At 45.0% G+C, this 13,948-nt stretch overlaps 1 non-coding gene across 1 annotated transcript; it reads left to right on the top strand.

Annotated features, from left to right (window-relative positions):
- The first annotated feature begins 8,902 nt into the window (after positions 1-8,902).
- Positions 8,903-8,994, top strand: trnak-uuu (transfer RNA lysine (anticodon UUU)). The gene is given in 2 exon segments: positions 8,903-8,939; positions 8,959-8,994. It is a non-coding gene; the product is annotated as a tRNA-Lys (tRNA).
- The last annotated feature ends 4,954 nt before the right edge of the window (positions 8,995-13,948 follow it).

Below are 13,948 nucleotides of genomic sequence, written 5' to 3' on the forward strand. Positions count from 1 at the left end.
GAGGTCAGAACTACCTGGTGAACGAAAATACCCTGAAGATGGATCCACAATTATTCAAACATATCAAAAAAGTGTAAAACAAGAAAATCGATGAGTTAATCCAAACCAAACAACAGAAACACAGAAGAATCAATTGCATACCAGATACTAGTCGTGTTGTTTTGCATCCAGCTCTCAGTTACTGCTCCACCTTCATACACACACTTGGTGATCTGTACATTTTGTTCATTTCAATTTTGTCGACAGGCTCTTTGAATCCAGTTCTCTGGTCGTCAAACAGGCTTCGTATGAAAGTCAATTCCGCTTTCTTTAAGGCTGCAACCAATCAATGACCTTCAACTAAAAACACAAATGAAAATGGGCTCGTCGGGCAGTTGAACCCGAGACGCCTCGCATGTTTGTCAATTGTACACCCAAAGCGAGAATCATGCCCCTAAACCAACAAGCCACTTACAGTATGTGTTTTTTTAGCTCCTGTGGAAAAGCTGTTCTTCCATGTTTTTTTCAGATCAAAGCAACATCCTGTAAATGCTGAAATCATAACAGAAAGCGTTGGAAATGTTCAGCAGCTCTGGCAGCATCTGTGGAGAGAGAAACACAGCTAACATTTCAGGGTGTTCACCTTTTGTCTCAGCCATCCTTTCAGACTGCTTCTGTCCATCCAATCTCACTTTCTATTCTATCCACATTCGAACCATTCACTATGTAAATACATTTTTCATGAATTCCTCATTTATTTTATGAATGACAATTTCATATTTCCAACCCTTGCTTCAGACACCACCACAAGTGGAATCATGTCTCCATCTACCCAATCAAACACCTTCACTATTTCCTCACATTGCAATGTTTCTTTAACCCTGACAGACTGTGGAGTTTCTGCTGCTTAATTGCCGTTCTTGTTTCCTGCCAGTAGATGTCACCTCACTCCAATACAGTGAAGTTTACAAATCTGAGAGAGACACAACAGGAAATAATTGTTCACATTATAGTGAATGTGTGGGATTTAGTAACACTAGGAGTGGAGACGAGTTATTATTGCATTTTGTCAAAACAAACATAACTTATAATGTTGTGTTAAATCCGTCACTCTGTTGTCTTGACTCTGCGAGTGACTTAGAGTCATCGAGTCATTGAGTCATTTGTGGTAGAGAAGGAGGCCATTCGCCCCGTCGAGTCCTGGCCGGCTCTCCAGGGAGCGATCCAGTCAGTCCCACTCGTCTGCTCGATCCCCGTAGCCCTGTAAATTTATTTCCTTCAAGTGCCCATCCAAATTCCTTTTGCAATCATCGATTGTTTCCACTTCCTCCACCCACATGGGCAGTGAGTTACAGATCATCACCAATCACTGTGTAAAAAGGTTCTTCTGCACATTCCCCCCGCATCTCTTGTCCAAAACCTTCAATCTGTGTCCCCTAGTCCTTGTACCAATAGTTAATGGGAACAATTTTTCCTTGCCAACTTATCTAAAACTGTCATAGCCTTATACACCTCTATCAATTCTCCCCTCAATCTCCTTTGATACAGGCAGAACAACCCTAGCTTTTCCAGCCTAACCTTGAAACTATAATCCTCTATTCCTGGAACCATTCTGGTAAATCTCCTCTGCATCCTCTCAAAGATCCGCACATTCTTTCTAAAGTGTGGTGAGCAGAACTGAACGCAACACTCCAATTGGGGCCAAACCAGAGCTTTATGAGTTTCAGCATAATTCCCCTGCTTTTGTACGCAATGCCTCTATTTATAAAGCCCAAGATTCCATCTACTTTGCTCACCACTCTCGCAATATGTCCTGCCAACTTCAAAGATTGATGGACATGCACCCAAGTCCCTCTACTCCTGCACATTCTTCACAACTGTAGCATTGCGTATCTATTGCCTCTCCCTATTCCTTCTGCTAAAATACATCACCTCACATCAGTCACTATTAAATTCCATCTGCCACTCGTCTGCCCATTCTGCTAGCCGATCACTGTCCTGTTGCGAGCAGTTCATATCATCCTCACTGTTTGCCACTCATCCAGGTTTGATGTTATCGGCACATTTTGAGATTCTACTCTATATTTCAAGATCCAAGTCATTTATCTGGAGCAAAAAAAGCAGTGGTTCTAGCACTTACCCCTGGGGAGCACCACTGTCGACTATCCTCCAGTCTGACAAAGAACCATTTACTACGACTCACTGTTTTCTATCCATAAACCAATTTTCTATCAAATTGGACACTGATCCTCCTATTCCATGAACCTCAATTTTGTTAACCACCCTTTTATGTGATACCTTATCAAATACTTTCATAAAATCCATATAAACAACATCCACTGCATTCCCTTCATCAACCTGCTCTGTTAGTTCATCAAAAAATGCAGTTAGATTAGTCAAGCATGAAACTTCCATTTCTCAATTCATGCTCGCTCTCCTTAATTAACTCAAACCTCTCCAAGTGACTGTTGATCTTTTCCCTGTTTATTGTTTCTAAAACCTTACCCACCACTACTGTTAATCTAACTGGCCTGTAGTTACCCGGACTGTCCTTACACCCTTTCTTGAATAAGGGTGCCATATTTGCCACTGTTAAATCCTCTGGCCCCTCCCCTGTTTCCAGGGAAGATTATAGCAAGCCCTTCCGTTATCTGCATCAGCATTTCCTTTTGCAACCTGGGATGTAAGACATCGGGACCTGGTGATTTACATACCCTAAACATAGCCAGTCTTTTTAGTACCTCCCTCTCTCAATCTGTATCCTATCCATTGCCTCTACTCTCTCCGCTTCGACTGATAGTTTGTCAGATTCCACTTCCTTAGTGATCACTGATGCAAAGTACTCATTAAGTATATTAACATTGCCCAGCACCTCTCAGCAAACACTATCGTCTTTGTCCTTAATAAGGTCCCACTCCACCTCTTACTACCCACTTATTACTTATATACCGCTCAAGGACTTTTGGGTTGCCTTTCATGTTGACTGCCAGTCTCTTCTCATTGAAATAGAGGATAAGCTAAATATAGAAGATATAAATATTTCACATCCTTGGGTGAGGTGGAACTTTTTATGCCGTGGGTGGTGGAAGCAGAGACAATCAATGATTTGAAAAGGAAATTGGATGGATACTTGAAGGAAAGAAACTTGCAGGAGGAAAGGGATCGAGCTGGTGAGTGGAACTGACTAGATTGCTCCGGGGAGAGCCAGCATGGACGTGATAGGCCAAACGACCACCTTCTATGCTGCAAATGACTCTGTGTTGTTTCTCAAATCCAATCCACTGGTGCTTGTTAAATAATTTCAAAGTAAATTGTGCAACTGGAAAATCAGAACCAAAGCATGGGACGCATAAAGAATTGAAATTGCCTTTAGATCTTCAATCTAACACTCCCCCAACTGAGCTATTTCAGCCCCACATTGTTAATGTCTTTGTGTCCTTGTTTTGGAAGAAAATACATACAGTCAATTGTTTCCGAAAGGTTACAGAACACAACATGTGAGTAATATTCCCCATTGCTTTCTCAGTACTGATGGATTGTGAAGTGGGAGACAGCCAGAAGTGCCACCGAGCTGCACTGACCCCGAGCTGAAAATGAAATGAGATAAAGTTCAATCATTCACAGCAGAGAGTTAAGAGTCCCGAATGAAAGTGAGACTTGCTCATACTGTTGTTGACTTTCATTTCAAACACTCCTTGTAATCTCTGCTAATGAAGCCTAAAAAAAGGGAAAAACTAAATAGCACTCAAACTCACAACCCTGAGATTAAACGTCCCATGATCGACAGACTGAACTGTCACTTCTACTCTACCTCTGTTTGGATGGATGCAACTGTATGCTCCAATGCAAGGGCAGCTTTCAAATCCTCCCATGGGTCTACATGTCAGACTGAGTTACATGTTATAGACTCAAGCAAAGGAAATCTGCTCAGTTCCAAAACTATCAGCGAATTGAAGCTGATTACGATCAACATCATCAGAGGTCAGAACTACCTGGTGAAAGAAGACACCCTGAAGAAGGATCCACAATTATTCAAAGGCATCGACAAAGTGAAAAACAAGAAAATCCAAGTCAAACAGAAACACAGAAGAATTCCAATCCAAGCCAAACAGAAACACAGAAGAATTCCATTCCAGACCAGAACACAGTGCTGTTGCTTTTGGAGCTAGGTCTCAGTTAATGCTAGAACATGGCTCCCTGCCTGACCCTAACCCGAAGGGTCCCGATGACATGTGTCGGGTTTGGGTCGCTCCTCCGGGTTCAGCATTTGGGTTCAGCATTCGGGCTCGGGTCAGGCCGGGCTGGGTCAGACACACTCGAACACTCTAAATGCCTTGTGTTATAATTGTGTTGGTGAAACACCGGAAACCGCAGATCTTTTGAAGTGTACTTCCGACTCTGCTTGGTATTTCAACTTCCTGTGTACTATTCAATAAACAGTTTTTGTGTACATTGTAGCAGAACTCAGCCCCAGGGACATAATTATCCAGTTAGCCCTTTCTTGCCCTTTCCTGATTCTAGGGGTGTTGAAGGCCTTTGCCATTTTAATCTTAATGAAATATTTACAATGTAATCAGTTGCTGCACTGTTGTGTAATAAGATGTTTTTAATGAGTTCTATTTTTCATTGACACAAATTTAACCTTTTTATGTTTTGGTTTATTTTTTGGTTTTCCTTCGTGCTTTGTATTCTTGGTGACAAAATCATTTGAACAGCTTCAATCTGCATTAATAGCAACTTCAACCTTTTCTTTAATTGCACAGTTTGCAAATGAATTGACTGCATCCCGTTAGGGGTTGGCAAGACGTCTTGTGCCTGCCTCAAAACATATTATATTGAATAAAGATTGTAAAGCAAAGGAGGCTTGTAATGCAAATTAAGAGATTTAAAGGGGAAAGACAATGAATTATGGTCTGAATTTGGAATATATTTAATCAATTAAGTGTCAGACTTGATAAATCGCTGCTTTTAGTTTAATGTGGCCTCAGTGTTTATGGATAATTAATGAAATTAAGAGGTATGTTTTATATACAAAGCTCGGCATTAGTACTTAATAGTTGATATATAATTTTGAATATATTTTAATTTCTTTATTCATTTGACACTGCTAAATACGAAGCAGTCTTAAATAAGTTAATTTTTTTTTGTAAAATCTGACTTACCAGATTAAAATATTAAATCAAGGGAGACATTTGAAAGATTACTGAACCAGTAATCCAGAGGCCTGGACTCAAGATCCAGTGACAGCCAGGACGTCAAGGTGGGAAACACTCCGCACTAGTCTGCAGTGAGCGATTCCATCGAAGGTAGAGCACAATCTCTTTAATATAAGAATGTATATTTTATAATAATTAATCACTCAAGACCTTACTGGTCTCTGCATCTCAGCTGCTCTCTTGATAAACTTGCAGCAAGTATTTCAGCCTGTAAAGCAGGAGTCCAGGGAATGTATAATGATATTTTCTAGCCTTCGGGCAATATTTTAATCAATACAGTGTGGGACAACCTGTCTGGGCACAACTCCATGAGTTTCTCTTTAACTAGTGACCTAACAATCACTAACTTCTATGGTAACAATCTTCAGCTCATCACCTCCGGTACGTAGCTCGAATCTTAATGTACATTGAAACAACCTTTCAAGTCCAGTTACAGTTTTTGTTGCTTATCTGCACAAGTGAAAAAGTGAAAAAGGGAAGCAAGTTTAACTGAACATTCTGGTGGTCGGTTCGGGCACGGGAAATAAATGAAAGGACTCGGACCAGGTGGGATGTGGCGCTGTCAAGTTTGGGTCAGGTTTCATTTGCAGACCTGAGCACGCCTCTAGTTGCTGCTGCAACTTTATTTTCCCACTTGACGATTTGCATATTTTGTTCATTTCAATGTTGTCGACAAGCTCTTTGAACCCAGTTCCCCGGCCCTCAAGCAGGCTCAGTATGGAAATCGATTCCGCTTTCTGGAAGGCTGAAAGCAATCGATGACCTTAAACTAAAAATGGCAACAGAGAAGGGCTCGTCTGGGATTTGAACCCAGGACCTCTCACATGTTAATCACTTATATACCCAAAGCGAGAATCATACCCCTATACCAACGAGCCACCGTTGCCATAGTTTTTATTCGCTCCTGTGGAATTTCACTGGCACCCACAGCCGATCATCCATTTTTTTCTGATCAAAGCAACATCCTGCAAAGCTGAAATAAAAACAGAAAGTGCAGGAAATGCTCAGCACCTCGGGCAGCATCTGTGGAGAGAGAAACAGAGTTAACATTTCAGGGTTTTCACCTTTTGTTTGAGCCATCTTTTCAGACTGCTTCTGTCCATCCAATCTCACTTTTTATTCTATCCACATTCAAAAGGTGGTGCAGTGGTGAGCACTGCAATCTCACAACTCCAATGACCCAGGTTTAGTTCTGAGTACTGCTTGTGTGGAGTTTGCAAGTGGTACTTTATCAAATAAACAACACCCACTGCATTCCCTTCATCAACTTTCTCAGATAGTTTATCACAAAATGCAGTTAGATTTGTCAAGCATGAACTTCCACTTATAAATCCATGCCCACTCTCCTTAATTAACTCAAACCTCTCCAAATGACTTGATTTTTTTCCCTGACCTGTTGGTCTCGTGCTGACAGCAAGCTCACCATAGAGCATGTATTTGGCAATGTGACCGTCATTCATTTGACCCAGTCAACAGAGCCACCACTGACTCAAGAGGGCAAACATGCTGCGGATCCCTGCACGCTGGTGTACTTCCGCATTCGGCACTCTGTCCTGCCAGGAGATGCCCAATATCCATCTGAGGCAGTGGAGGTGGAAGCTGTTCAGCTGCTTTTCTTGGCTTGCATAAGTTGTTGATGCTTCTCTGCGATAAAGGAGGGTGCTGAGAACACAAGCCGAGTACACGTGGAGCTTTGTATTTATGGTCAGTTTGCTGTCGGTTTACACTTGTATTCTCAACTTTGACATGACAGCTGCAGCATTGGAAATCCTGGTGCTGATTTCAGTATCAAGGGACAGATTTCTGGTGATTGTTGATCCAAGGTATGTGAAGCTGTTGACAACCTCCAAAGTGATGTTGTCGATGTTGATGGAAGGTGGAGTCTCGACATCCTGGCGCATAATTTTCATCTTCCTGAGGCTGATCGTCAGTCCAAACTCCTTGCAGGCCAGGCAAAACCGATATACAAGCTGCTGTAAGTGAACATCATTATGGGATGTCAGCACAGCGTCATCAGCAAACAGCAACTCACAGACTAGGAATTTACCCACTTTGGTCTTGGCGCACAGTCTTGCCAAGTTGAACAGCTTGTCGTCAGCTCTGATGTGCAGGTGCACTCGCCCATCTGAGTACAGAAAGCGTACAATAGCAGCATGGAGAAGAATACGCCAATTATAAAGGATGTGATAAGTAGACAGTTAGAAAATAATGATTTGATTGGGCAGAGTCAACATAGATTTATGAAAAGAAAAACAGGTTTGAAAAACCTGTTGAGTTTTTTGAGGATGTTACCTGCAGAACAGATAAAGGAGAACCTGTGGATGTGTGGTATTTGCATTTTCCTTTGGTAAGGTCCCACACAGGAGGTCAGTAAACAAAGTTAGAGCATGTAGGATTGGGGATAATACACTGGTATGGATTGAGAATTGGTTAACAGACCGAAAACAGAGAGCAGGAATAACGGGTCCTTCTCAGGATGGCAGGCTGTTACTATTGGGGTACTGCAAGGATCAGTGTTGGAGCCACAGCTGTTAACAACCGAAATAAATGATTTGGATGTGGGGATTAAATGTAATATTTCCAAGTTTGCAGATGACACAAAGCTCGGTGAAGTGTGAGTTGTGAGGAGGATGTAGAGAGGCTTCCAGGGGACCTGGAGCAGCTCAGTGAATGGGCAAGAACATGGAATATAATGTGAATAAGTGTGAAGTTATCCACTTTGGTAGAATAAACAGAAAGACAGAGTATTTCTTAAATGGTGAGAGGTCGGGAAGTGTTGATGTCCAAAGGGACCTGGGTGTCCTTGTTCCTGAGACACTAAAAGCTCTTGTGCAGGTGCAGCAATCAATTAGGAAGGCAAATAGTATGTTGGCTTTCACACGAGGGGTCATGAGTACAGGAGTAAAGATGTCTTGTTGCAATTGTATAGAGCCTTGGTGAAACCGCGCTGGAGTATTGTGAATAGTTTGGTTTCCTCATCTCAGGAAGGATATTCTTGCCATAGAGGGAGTGAAACAGAGGGTCACCAGACTAATCCCTGGGATGGTGGGATTGCCTCATGAGGAAACTGGGCCTGTATTCCTTAAACTTTCGAAGAATGAGAGGTGATCTCATTGAAACTGACAAAATTCTTACAGGGCGTGATAGTGTGGGTGTCGACAGGATGTTTGCCCTGGTTGGTGAGTCTAAGACCAGGGGACATAGACTCAGAATAAGGAGTAGGCCATTTAAAACTGAGATAGGGTTGAATTTCTACACTCAGACGGTGGTGAGTCATTGGAGTTCTGTACCCCAGAGAGCTGTGGCAGCTCAATCATTGAGCATGTTCAAGACAGAAATTGATAGAAATCTTGATACTCATGACATCAAGGGATATGGGGATAGCAGGGGAAAGGGGCATTGAGGTAGATAATCAGCCATGATCTAATTGAATGGTAGAGCAGGCTCAACGGGCTGAATGGCCTCCTCCGATGTTCCTCTGTTCCTAAGAGAGTTGGCACCAGCGCGCAGCCCTGCTTTACCCCACTGCTGATCTTGAAAGTGTCTGATGTTGCTCCATTGTAACTGATGGAACTGTGCATGTTCTCGTGGAAAGAAGAAATGACGCCCAAGTGTTCAGGAGGGCAGGCAATGTTCCATCGCAGTTTGAAGAATCCACCTCTGCTAACAAGATCAAAGGCCTTGGTGATGTCTTCCAGCACATGTATGCCTCTGTGGTGCAATGGATAGCGTGTTGGACTTTTAAATAATGATTAAAAAAAATATTCAAAGGTTGTGGGTTCAAATCCCACCAGAGTCAGATTTTGGACCAGAGACAGAGGAACACGACGGAACAGAGAGTTCAGAAATGCGTCAAAAGCACAGACTCTGAGACAGAGCAAGAGAGAGAGAAGCACAGCAAGAGTGACATCACAATGGAGAGTGAGAGCAGGGAAACAGAGAGCTGCTGGGGTGAGTTTGCAGGATTTGGTTCTTGCTTCGGTGCAGTGGAAGGAGCTGTTTGGTGAGGATCTGGTAAGCTGTGACATCACAGGCAGGCAGGTAGTTGATTGGTTTGGAAGAAGCTACCTGTTTGATGAGTATCTGGTAAGTGATTAAGATCCATTTTAGTCCTAACGTTTAAAATAGTAAACAAACTAGTAGTAAGCTTAATAAAATAGACAGTAAAATAAATAATTGCATCAAATATTTAAGTAGTTAATTGAAACACGTTAAGGATGACAGGACAGGTGATGTGTCACAGCTGCAGCATGTGGGAGTTCCTGGATGCCAGTGTGATCCAGGGCAAACACGGCTGCAGTAAGTGTTTGCGGCTCAAAGAGGGAGAAAAAAGGAATGTAGTGGTAGTAGGGGACAGTATAGTAAGGTGGATTGATTCTGTTCTCTGCAGCAAAGAGCAAGCGTCCAGACGGCTGTGTTGCCTGCCGGTGTTAGGATTAAGGACATCTGCTCAGGGCTGGAGTGAAACATACAATGGGAGGGGGAGGATCCAGTCATCGTGGTCCATGTCGGTACCAACGACATAGGCAGGACAAGGATAGAGGTTCTGCAAAGTCAGTATGAGGAACTAGGCAGCAAATTAAGAAGCAGAACCTCAAAGGTAATCATCTCTGGATTATTACCTGAGCCATGTGCAAATTGGCAGAGGGCAAATAAGATTAGAGAAATTTATGCACAGCTCAAAGACTGGTGTGGTAGTAGTGGGTTCTGGTTCGTGGGGCATTGGCACCAGTACTGGGGAAAGAGGTGGCTGTCCCGTTGGGACGGTCTACACCTGAACCGTGCTGGTACCGGTGTTCTAGCGAACCACATAACTAGGGAAGTAGAGACAGTTTTAAACTGAATAGTGGGGGCAAGGAATCAAATTTGGGAAGATATGGTGAATCAAGGAGTAGAGACAAGGCAAGAGAGAAAGGTATGAATATGGGAAATGATAAAGAGACTGTGACAGGAAGGGACAGAATGTACAAATCAAAGAGTAAATCAACAAATAAGGCGAGAGGTGACAAAAATAATAAAAGGACAAAACTAAATGCTCTGTATCTGAATGCATGGAGCATTCAAAACAAAACAAATGAACTGACAGCACAAATAGAATAAATAAGTACTATCTGATAGTCATTACAGAGACATGGCTGCAGGGCGACATAGATTGGGATGTGAATATTGGAGGTTACATGGCATTTTGGAAGGACAGGAAGCAAGGAAAAGGTGACGGGGTAGCTCTGTTAATAAATGATGGTATTAGCGCAATAGAGAGGGATGACCTGAGTTCTGGAGATCACGATGTCGAAGCAGTTTGGGCAGAGATGAGAAATCATAAAGGCAAGAAGTCACTTGTGGGAGCGGTGTACAGGCCACCTAACATTAACCACACTGTCGGATGGGGTAGAAAGGAAGAAATAATGGCAGCTTTTCAGAAATGTACAGTGATAATTATCGGGGGTTTTAATCGACAAATAGACTGGAAAATTCAGATGGGCAGAGGTAGCCTAGATGAGGAGTACATAGAATGTTTTTGGGATAATTTCTTGGAACAATACATTCTGGAGCCAACCAGAGAGCAGGCTATACTAGACCTGGCATTGTGCAACGAGATAGGGTTAATTAATGATCTCATAGTTAAGGTGCCTCTAGGTAGTAGCAATCATAATATGATTGAATTTTACATTCAGTTTGAGGGAGAGAAGAGTGGGTCCCAGACTAGTATTTTAAACATAAATAAGGGCCTTTTGGCTAAGATCAAGTGTAGTATCTGTTCTTATCAGTGCTTATTTGGAAGAGAAGAAACCATGATCAGTGGCTTTTGATCCTGGGTAGGTTTTGAGTAAAATGGCTATAACCAATCTTTGTGCTTGAGGCCAGGGAGTGCGGAACACCGTTCGGGTGGTGGTGAAGGACATGGAAGGAGATGCACTGGTCGATCGCACCTTCTTCATCAAGAAAATTCTCATCGATTGCTGTGGATTTCAAGCTTCGGACATCTTCTGCCTGCAGGATTTCCCCAGCAGTGGGTATTTCGACGTGACGTTCAAGAATGTGGCGGGATGCATCAAGTTCCTGAAGGCATTCAAGGAGAAAGGGGACCGGGCGCCGTTGTCGATCCTCACAGTGGAGGCACTCTTCACAACGTGACCGGGTGGTGACGATTCACCTCTACAACCCCCATGTTCCGGTGGTGGATGTACTCACCTTTCTCGCCAGGTACGTCGAGGTGGCCGGCAGCAGCACTGATGTCAAGGACCCCTTTGGGATTTGGACCAGCAAGCGGCAGGTCAAGGTGACCTTGAAGGTCGATGCCAGTGAAGCCATCATCCATCCTCCCTCCATCGTCGCTATCGGGGGAAGTCGAGGCTTCTTGGTCTACGCTGGGCAGCCCAGATTTTGCTGCACCTGTGGCAAATCTGGTCACGTGGCAGCTAACTGCAGCACGGTTGTTTGTAAGAACTGCAAGGAGGAAGGCCATCAGACCAAGGACTGTAAGCAGACTAAGTGTTGCAATTTGTGCGGTGCGGCAGGCCATCTCTACAAAACCTGCCCCAAACGCTGCCTCAGTTATGCTCAGGCGGCAAGGTCCAAGGAAAGGCCGGGAGAAGATTCAACGAAGGCGTCCGGTGCTGGAAAGGAGACAAGCAACCTTCTCTGCATTGAGGAACTTCTACCTGAGAAGGAGAAGAAAGGGGAGGCAGCTGAAACCAGCGACCCAGCACCTACCTTGCACCCGTAAACCCCTCCTCCACAGACAGAATCAATGGAGGAGGAGGCAGCAGATGGACAAACCGGTCAGTGGCAAGTGGTACAAAGGAAAACCACAAAGAAAAGACCTCCAAAAGCGGAATAGGCCACCACCCAAACCAGTGGCAAGAGGAGACTACCATCTGAGACAGACTACAAAGGCTCCTCTTCACTGGATGAGGAAGTGCTGGAACGACGGCCCCTTCAAAGGAAGCGGCAGAACTCCAAGGAGCTGGAAGATAAAGCCCCCCAGCCCCCGGACACAGGAGGCTGTGATGGGCCTGGCGAGCCCCAACACCAAAGCGCCAAACCTAACGACATGGCCAGCGCATCCCAGCTCCGGGACACCGGGAGCAAAGACACGGCTGGCGCACCTCAGCTCCGGGAAGCCGGGAGCAGTGATGTTTTCGAGGAGGAACAAAGGGGAACAGCAGAGAACAAACCAATACTTGCTACCTACAAGACCGCCCCCCCCCCGCCCCCCGTTGTCACCCCAGCGGAACAAATGTGAAACAGCTTGCGTACACTATGGGTATGCAGGAACATCCCGAAGGACTGGGACTAGCTAGGACAAATGGTATGGGAAGCAACAACCAACTTTTAAAAAATGGGTATAAGAATTGCTTCCAGTAACATGCACAGCATTAAATCCACTGCGCGATGTGTTTCAACCTTGGATTACCTTGCCAAGGTCAAAGCCGACCGACTGTTTCTGCACGAGTGTGGAATACCACACCTCAGCACCGACAGGCAGTGGTCGCGATGCTGGTCCCACGGGCCATCGATCTGGTCGGGGGGTAATGACTGCCGTTCCTCCGGCCTGGGTATTCTGCTGCGGGGAGGTAACTTCACCATCTCCGAAGTTAAGGAGGTGGTGGGCGGCCGCCTCCTCGTAGCAGATGTAATCTACAACAACGCTCCGCTCCGGTTGATCAACGTGTACGCCCCGGTACAATGCAACGAGCAGCTGACCGTCTTCCAGCAGCGCCCACTACTGCTGGCGACATCCAGGCCGGTCATCCTAGGCGGTGACTTCAACTGCAGCATTGATGCAGCTGGACGATCCGGCAGAGACGACAGCAAACTGGACGCTACGTCCAGATTCCTAATAGAAACAGTTAAAGATGCCAAACTGCACGACGTCTTCAGCAAACCTACAGACGGAGCGCAGCACAGATACACCTGGTCAAGATCGGACCGGTCTGCCCGTTCCAGCATTGACTTCCTGTTTGTGTCCCGCACTGTCATGGTCGGATCCACCGACGTCAAGCCGGTGTTCTTCTCCAAGCATTGCCTCTTCCTGGCTGACTTTCACTTACAGGATGACCAGTGGGTTGGCAGAGGGACGTGGAAGCTCAATGCTACACTGTTAACCCCAGAGAACGTTGAGGAACTCAAAAGGGATTACAAAGGTTGGAGGACCGTGAAACCCCTCCTGAGTCTCCAGTTCACTGGTGGGAAGCGATCAAGGAGAACAGCAAGAGGTTCTTCATCCACAAAGGTGTTCAGAGGGTGAGAGAGAGAGAGAGGAAAATGTCCCGACTCCAGAAAAGTATGCAAAATCTGCTCCGGCTGCAGTCAATGGGGGGCGAGGTCAAGGAGGACCTCCAAGAGGTGAAGAGCCAGCAGGCCTCGCTCTTTGCCAAGGAGGCCTCCAAGATCATCTTCGGGTCCAGAGTCCGCTCCATTGAGCAGGATGAGATGTGCCCGTGTTACTTCTTCCAAAAGGTACACAGAGAGAGCTCTGTGATCAGCAGCCTGAAGGAAGAAGATGGCTCGGTGACGGCGTCGCAGTACGAGACACTAAGGATCAGCAAATCCTTTTATGCTGGGCTGTATGACGCGAAGCCCACAGACAGCAGAGCCTCCCAGTCCTTCCTGTCATCTATCACAGAGGTCTTAGATAACAGCAGGAGGGAGAGACTAGACAAGCCGCAAACTCTGGACGAGCTGACAAAGGCCGTCGGATCCTTCGAGACAAGTAAAACTCCCAGAAGCGACGGCTTACCGGTTGAGTT

This window comes from Heterodontus francisci, unplaced genomic scaffold (assembly GCF_036365525.1).
Source record: "Heterodontus francisci isolate sHetFra1 unplaced genomic scaffold, sHetFra1.hap1 HAP1_SCAFFOLD_43, whole genome shotgun sequence".
Classification (NCBI taxonomy): Eukaryota; Metazoa; Chordata; class Chondrichthyes; order Heterodontiformes; family Heterodontidae; genus Heterodontus; species Heterodontus francisci.